This window comes from Carassius auratus, unplaced genomic scaffold, assembly GCF_003368295.1.
Source record: "Carassius auratus strain Wakin unplaced genomic scaffold, ASM336829v1 scaf_tig00215827, whole genome shotgun sequence".
Classification (NCBI taxonomy): domain Eukaryota; kingdom Metazoa; phylum Chordata; class Actinopteri; order Cypriniformes; family Cyprinidae; genus Carassius; species Carassius auratus.
In genome coordinates, this window is record NW_020528260.1 from 15,342 (window position 1) to 24,259 (window position 8,918).

The following is an 8,918-nucleotide window of genomic DNA, read 5'->3' on the forward strand; positions in this document are numbered from 1 at the left end:
AGACATTTATAATGTTACAAAAGATTTATATTTCAGATAAATGCTGTTCTTCTTAACTTTCTATTCATAAAAAAAAAAAAAAAAAAAAACTGAAAAAATATCTACTCAGCATAATGATTACAAAAAATGTTTTTGAGCAGCTAATCAGAATATTAGATTGATTTTCAAAGGATCACTGAAGTCTGGAGTAATGATGCTAAAAAAATTGCTTTGAAATCAAAGGAATAAATTACATTTTAAAATATATTCTCATAGAAAGAGATAAGGTTTTTTTAATAGTAAAAATATTTCACAATATCACTGCTTTTGCTGTATTTAGGATCAAACTAATGCAGGTTTAATGAGCAGAAAACTATTCGTAAAAAAAAAACAAAAAAACAATCTCATTGTTCAAAAACTTTTGACTGGTAAAGTAGGCTATATTTATAAATCCTAAATATATAGACATAGATGTATACTTGTTAGTTTGTGTTTATTTGATTAAGGACGAGATCGTCTTATCAGCTCAATGACGATTTTTATTCATTTATTTTCGGAAACAATAAATATAACTTTTCTGTCTTTAAATTATTCAAGAATATACCCCATGTACTCAAAGTGTCTCACCACAACCTTGATTGTTACTTATTTCAAAAAAAAAAAATTATTACTTTTTTTTTTCTTGTTATAGATGCTGTGGACTCAGCTGGACTTTCGTCAAAGCGAGAATTTTTATTGGGGAGAGACAGAAAAAATCTCTGAAAAGACATGAAAACAAGAAAGGGGACCCTTTTCTCTTTCATCTTCAGCCCGGGACGTGTGTCCCTGTCAGGCGATCCGTGTGGGGTGCTGCCAGTGTGTCCTCTTTAAATAGCTCGCTCTGGACCGTAGCTCTCGTTTACGGCCATACCACCCTGAACACGCCCGATCTCGTCTGATCTCGGAAGCTAAGCAGGGTCGGGCCTGGTTAGTACTTGGATGGGAGATTGCCTGGGAATACCAGGTGCTGTAAGCTTTTGCTTTTCCTTCACTACTCAGCTAACACACTTCCCCAAGGCTCAGCTTTGATTGATACTCCTTTATTATTTTCAACTGATTTCTTCCATCTTGTCCTTATTTTCATTTTTTCTTAATCGGTGCCGCCTTTCTGTGGTTTGACAAAGGACAGTTCAGCCTCGTCATTCTTGCTTTCTCCTCCAGGGGGCAGCTGACAATTTTTCTTCTCGTATAAACTTGGTCCTGGAGGGCTCCTGTGCCGCAGACTTTAGCTCCAACTTGCCTCAACACACCTGCCTGGATCTTTCTAGTATGCCTAGTAAGACCTTGATTTGCTGGTTAAGGTGTGTTTAATTGAGCTAAACTCTAAAGGTAATCAACAGGGCACTTATGAGTATTTTAAATAGAAAATAGATAGTTAATTTTTATTTTTTTTTGGTCTGTACGCATATGCCATCAGCCCTTTACAGAACTCAGCCATAAAATTATTACATAAATGGGGCTGTTTTATTTATTTGGCTCATTATGGGTGGAATTATGGCACTGTTTTGGTACAGCTCTATCTAAAGAGACATGGACCAGATTTGGGCCATCAAACCATTGGGCCAAACTTCAGCTGTTTATTTGGGCCATATCTGTGCCAAAGGAAATTTGCTTGACTAACAATAACAATACATCCAACATTTCTTCAACAACAACAACAACAAAAACTACATTAAGAAGCACAAAATAACACAGCCAAAATGGCTTCCAAAAAAGGGGTCAAATGTGAAAATCTAAAAATCTCCCTGAAGCAACAAGTGAACATTAAGCCACCACTTCTATCATTTATATCCATTAAAGTATTGTTAGACTGCATTGATTATAGGTCAACCGGAACTGGAACACATCCCATGACACCCAATGTACTGAGTACAGCTTAAGAAGAATGTCATCTAAGCTAATTTCATTCTTATTCCAAGGTCACCATAGCCATATAGTTCCAGTCAGATCGTGAGCCCTGGATGTCTGCAGAGACCATGTCAACTAGGTGTGCCACAGAGCCAGATCCCCTGTGAAGATCTCATTACCTCGACAACCATCAGCACAAGACCACAGGAACCAGACAAGTCCTCTGCACAATCCGACATGTGTTCCAGGCTGGAAATAAACCACACTATGTTGGTTTTGTCTGGTCAGAGGAGAACTGGCCCCCCGACTGAGCCTGGTTCTCCCAATGTTTTTTCTCCATTTCTGTCACCGATGGAGTTTTGGCTCCTTGCCTTTGGCACCTTTGGCACCTTTGGCTTGCTTAGTTGGGGACACTTGACTGACTGCACACTATTGGAAGAGAGTTGAACTGGATGATGACATCACTGAATCATCAATGAACTGACATGAAAAATGACACTTTGTTATTGTCCTCTTGAATTATTGACAAACTATTTTTCTGTTTGACACTTTAATACTGCTTTGACACAATCAGTATTGTATAAAGCGCTATACATATAAAGGTGACTTGATTTGAAAATTACTATTGATTTAAAATATGGGTACATAATAATTAAAAAACATTATTGACATCACAGACTCCCAAACATTAAAACAGTATCTTCATTTCTAATTTATCTTTTTTTTTACATTTTAACATTTTATTTTGAAATATAGAATAAATCTTGTTGAAAAATATGTAATTTGATATAATATAGTTGTATATAATGCAACATTCAGCCCATCAAGTCTGTTTTGAAAGGTTTGGGCACCTCAGGCTCTGATGATTTATTTAGAGGGCATTTTTCATTTCCCCAACCAGTGAATCTTGAATCGACTCAGTGTTGATTCGGTCTGTGTTTGTCTTCGCGTTACGGAGCCCCTCTGGTCCCACTTTGTCAAAAAAAAAATATATATATATATATATAACTAACTCTTGGCCTCAAGACAAGTTAACTCGAGGCCTCAAGATAAGCTAACTCGTGGCCTCAAGAAAAGTTAACTCGTGGCCTCAAGATAAGCTAACTCGTGGCCTCAAGATAAGTTAATTTGTGGCCTCAAGATAAGTTAACTCGTGGCCTCAAGATAAGCTAACTCGAGGCCTCAAGATAAGCTAACTCGTTGCCTCAAGATAAGCTAACTCGTGGCCTCAAGATAAGCTAACTCGTGGCCTCAAGATAAGCTAACTCGTGGCCTCAAGATAAGCTAACTCGTGGCCTCAAGATAAGTTAACTCGTGGCCTCAAGATATGTTAACTCGTGGCCTCAAGATAAGTTAACTCGTGGCCTCAAGATAGTGAAGTGTCTGACACATGGACCCTTTGTTATTAAACTGGACCCTGTACTGTAGTGCAATGTAATACTTCACATTTTGTGCAATATTATCTGTTTTAATATTCAGTTTAATAGAATTTGCTGCAGTTCTGTTTTTATTTATTTACTAGTACTGTTTATCACAATCAATTCAATTCTGTTAATACAGTAATGTAAATCTTGTAGGCTGCATATCCATAGTCCTTTATAATTCTTCTTCATATTTTATAGCATATATTTATACTTTTTACATGTATATAGGCTACTTGTTTATTTAACAACTTCTATTATTATTTATATTCCTTTAAATGTCTTGATGTGCACATCAACTGTGACACAAGAATTGTCCCCCGGGTTATCAATATCAATAAAGATCAAAGTATTTCTGATTCTCATTTTAAGATAGCCTATAGTAGTGTGCAGACTGGTTCATTAATTATTGTAAGTGTTTCACATTTTGGAAAAGCATGTCTGTGTAGCCTACGATAAAACGTCAGCAGAGGGCGTTCTAGGCTTAGGTCATGGTACCACCGTCTGGCTGTATGTATTTATGTGTATTTCCCGGTATTTCCTAGTTGACAGCAAGGAGTTGCGGGATGAGAATGCGTTAGATGATCATATAAATAATTCAATCACCTTTATTTATATAGTGCTTTAAACAAAATACATTGTGTCAAAGCACTGAACAACATTCATTTGGAAAACAGTGTCTCAATAATGCAAAATGATAGTTAAAGGCAGTTCATCATTGAATTCAGCTATGTCATCTCTGTTCAGTTTAAATAGTGTCTGTGCATTTATTTGCAATCAAGTCAACGATATCGCTGTAGATGAAGTGACCCCAACTAAACAAGCCAGAGGCGACAGCGGCAAGGAACCGAAACTCCATCGGTGACAGAATGGAGAAGAAAACCTTGGGAGAAACCAGGCTCAGTTGGGGGGCCAGTTCTCCTCTGACCAGACGAAACCAGTAGTTCAATTCCAGGCTGCAGCAAAGTCAGATTGTGCAGAAGAATCATCTGTTTCCTGTGGTCTTGTCCTGGTGCTCCTCTGAGACAAGGTCTTTACAGGGGATCTGTATCTGGGGCTCTAGTTGTCCTGGTCTCCGCTGTCTTTCAAGGCAGTAGAGGTCCTTTCTAGGTGCTGATCCACCATCTGGTCTGGATACGTACTGGATCCGGGCGACTGCAGTGACCCTCTGATCTGGATACGGACTGGATCTGGTGGCTATGGTGACCTCGGAATAAGACGGAAACAGACAAATATTAGCGTAGATGCCATTCTTCTAATGATGTAGAAAGTACGGTGTTATGTAAAGTGTTTCCGGTTCCAGTTTACCTAATTAATGCAGCCTAAAAATCCTTTAACGGATTTGGATATTAAAAGCATATTAGTATGTTATGTGTATGCCAGGTTAAAGAGATGGGTCTTTAATCTAGATTTAAACTGCAAGAGTGTGTCTGCCTCCCGAACAATGTTAGGTAGGTTATTCCAGAGTTTAGGCGCCAAATAGGAAAAGGATCTGCCACCCGCAGTTGATTTTGATATTCTATGTATTATCAAATTGCCTGAGTTTTGAGAACGTAGCGGACGTAGAGGAGTATAATGTAAAAGGAGCTCATTCAAATACTGAGGTGCTAAACCATTCAGGGCTTTATAAGTAATAAGCAATATTTTAAAATCTATACGATGTTATGGTCATACTTCCTGGTTCTAGTAAGAACTCTTGCTGCTGCATTTTGGACTAGCTGTAGTTTGTTTACCAAGCGTGCAGAACAACCACCCAATAAATAATTGTGACAGCTTTACAGAGGTAGGAGTGTTTTAATTAGAATGATTAACATTTAGTTAGATGTCAAATTACTGAGTTAAGATAACTGCAAGACATAAGAGATCACTAATGTGTCGTCATCATGACGTTTTCCCAGTGGTGAACGCAAAGCATTTTGGGAATCCGCTGCACAAGCATTAGGCGCTAGACATGAGGGAAGAACACAGTGTTCAAGATGCTGTCTACCTATAAACTGCAATAGTTGTTCTCACGATAGAAGTGGCATAAAGCTTAAGAATGGAATATCATTTTATCGTTTTCCAGCGTGGAAAAATAATAGTACAAGCCATGTTTCAGAGGTGACAAAAAGGCGACGATGGAATGGATAGCAGCGGTAACACTCCACCACACATGATGGTGCTCAAAGCATTTTTACAAAGGTAACGTTAATCAGTTTTAAATGTTTAAATGTTACATCCAGGCTACATTGCAATTTATTTGGTGACTATGTTTGCAGTCAAAACTGCCTATGAAATGTTGGAGTGTGATCCTGCTTTGATTACATGAATAAATTAGTTTAAAATATATTAAAATAGAGAAGTAATTTAAAATTTCATTTTAAATTTCACAATATTACTGTTTTTATTATTATTAATTTTTTATCAAATAAATGCAGCCTTGGTGAGCAGAAGATGCTTCTTTTAAAAACATTAAAAAATCTTACTGACCCCAAACTTTTGAACGGGAGTGTATGTTGCCCCGTGTATAGATAATCTGGAATCCTCAGGAATAGAAGTTATGATATGACACGATTTCTTTATATTGTTACTGTCAGACACTACACCTGCACCTGAGATGGAAGATCCTGTGAATCCACCCCAACACCGGACACTTTCTACACCACTCATGAGATTGAGCTGAAGACTTTGCGGGATAAAATTGTGGTTGTGTGCTGTGCTTTGACCAATGTGTCCAAGTATTGTTGTGAAGGCGTCATGTTAGAATTATACACCATGCTCACATCTAATATATGAAATGTTTTTTTTTGTTTGTTTTCTAAAAAAAGATTTTGTTATGTCTCTTCTTACATGTAATGTTTTTTTAGCCATGTCTGTAAATAAAATACACAAAGATTGAATGTAATTCTGCCTCCTTTATCTTTATTAAGGAAGAATTGTGCAAAATCAGTGTTCTTTGGTTGCAAACACAATAACATAACTTAAATAGTAGTAACAACCAACTTAATTTCAGTTTCTTTACATATTTAACATGTAAATACATTTAGATGAATACATTTACATTTATAAAGAGTCCATAGAAATTATGAGAAACTGGAGATGTATGAGGTAGGTTGTGGGTGATAAGTCACAGACACATGCCTCTTCTCTGGCTGGTGCGCTGCTGAGTCCCACGCAGTCTAAACGGAACCACTGTATAGGACAGTTCTGATTATCACAAGCAAACATGTCATCAAGCTCTTCAGGCTGTCTGCAAAAGCACCACAACACAGCCTTTTCACATGCCCTTCTTTTGGGCTGGAGGTTGTTACCTTGACCAGACGCTCTGCTCGTAAGGATCGAGTCCTTTGATTCTCTTTATTTTCTCGTCATATCTCATCTTTGCATTAGGATTTAGTTTTAGGCGGTATGCTCGGACAATGTTTTCTTTACCCCGCTGCATTTTGTAGGATTATATTCTGTTTTTCACGCTAATTTTTCATTATTTTCATGCGAGAACACTAGCCTGCTTTGCCAGACGATGTTAACTGGCCAAACATACCCATAATTCTTTGCATTCGGATGACGTTGCCGCCCAGTTGGTCACATGTGTCAGCGATCTCTTATAGGTGTTCGAGCTGGAAGCATTAACGATTAGAATAACAAGTTAAGCAGGCTAATTCAACGTTAATGGCTTTCAAGTCACTGCTATCTTAGTCTCTGTTATTAATGTTACAAATTTGTGTACCCCAAATAGGTGCCATGAATCAGCGATGTGGTCATTGTCGAATCGTCATATTGTCAGCACGTGAGATCGATGGTACATATCGACGCTGTAATCATGCATGGGTGGAGTAAGAGAAAGATTCTTTATTCTTGTCTGAGCTTACTATTTGCCATTTTAACCATGCAGATGCACGAAAAGAGCCTATGGAATCACCAATAATCTAAAAATATACTTTCGGACATACTGATAAACTGGCATTAAATATAAAATACTATATTTAAAATGGCTAGTTCATGTAGTCGGCACTACTGTCATCTTGCTTGTCCTGTGAATTTTTTTTTTTTTTTTAAACGATAGTAGATTCCATTTAAAGTCTAACGATTTTACCCTAATATGGACGTAAACGAATGCTTTAAATATAAGGTATTCAAAAACCGGTAAGTTTATATATTTGGAGTGAGTTCGGTTGAAATAATGCCTTGGTCATACGTGCTCCGGACCACATGCCTCATGATGGGACCGACGCGCCAACACGGAAACAAGAATGAGATGCATTCTAACGTAACTGTGGCATTAAACTCCGTTAGTGAGAGCTCCTTTAAAATATGGAATGTATCGGATTACCTGTTAAAGTACGATGGAATACCTTATATCTGCAAAAGATGTACAGTATGTCTATTTGTGGATGGAGACTTCTTCGCCGCCTACGGGCTCACATCATCCTTTGAGAGCACGGGCGAGCGTGAAGTGCAGTGCTGAGATGGGATAACGGAGTGGTTTGATAGCCGAATTATGGTACACTCTTAGAAGAAATTGAACCTTTAGAGTTAAAAAAAAGAACCTTTAAGTGCAAAAATGAACTTCTAGCTATCAAAAAGGTTCAAAGTTGAACTTAAAGGTTCTATAATGATCCACTGGTTATTTGGCAGTTATTTTAAGAACCTTTGCTGTGGTAAAAGGTTCATATTAGAATCTAGCATATTTAAGGTTCTTTCATGAACCTTTTCTAAGATGTAATGTAAAGACTAGACAGAGTACAGTTTGAACACGATTTGCTTAACTGTTACATTAGTAAATTATTAATTTACACACTGAATTTAATTTACTCTTATTCATTTACTAATTGTGATGTCAGATGCCACCTCACATATCTCTCAATTGCACAATAATCTTTAGTGCACCATGTTGTTGTAATTTTTTAGAACACACATTAAAAAACTAAGAAAAAAAAATAATAATAAAAATAAAAAAACTAAGTTCAGCTGTAAGTTAATAAATGAACCAGAAGCTATTCTGTGCTAAATGGAGAGAGTGAAGTGAAATTATTACCCCTAAAAATAAACTTTATGTTCAATAGGCTTTCTTCATATTTTACAGCCGTACATCTTTTAAATTTTCCCCATACCACATTCAACCTTCAAATCTCAGATAGCCTACTAATTCAGCTCAGAACATGACAAGTGACAAAAGTGAATTATTTTAAATTAATCTGGTTGCAAAACACCTTTTTAGACATATTTATATTATTGAGGAACACCCTTGTCATTTTGTAACACTCATTAAAATGTGCAGCATATATCTATATTTGTTGTGTAAGGTTTCGTCAGCAAGATTGTTTTTCTTTCTTTCTTTCTTTCTTTCTTTCTTTCTATATCTATCTATATTTCTGTCTTATTAGTACTATTATTATTATTATCATCATCATCATCATCATCATTATTATTACTTTTATTATTGCGATATTGTTTCGATTTTGAGAATAAAAACAATCAAAACATATGCATTTAAACCAGGGCGAAGGTTTCTGCATATGTCTATGGGTTTCTGGGCTTAATACACAAGTTGCGTAAAGCAACGCAAAGCACTGAGTCTGTTACACGCAAACAGAGTGAGTGGAGCAGCATGAATATCTGAGGTAAGACAGCAAAACCTTTCAAAAAAAACGA

General features: G+C 36.8%; 1 non-coding gene across 1 annotated transcript; it reads left to right on the forward strand.

The window, feature by feature from the left end:
* Nucleotides 1-875: 875 nt before the first annotated feature.
* LOC113095974 (5S ribosomal RNA) lies at nt 876-994 on the forward strand. The gene has a single exon (XR_003288435.1). It is a non-coding gene; the product is annotated as a 5S ribosomal RNA (ribosomal RNA).
* Nucleotides 995-8,918: the final 7,924 nt, after the last annotated feature.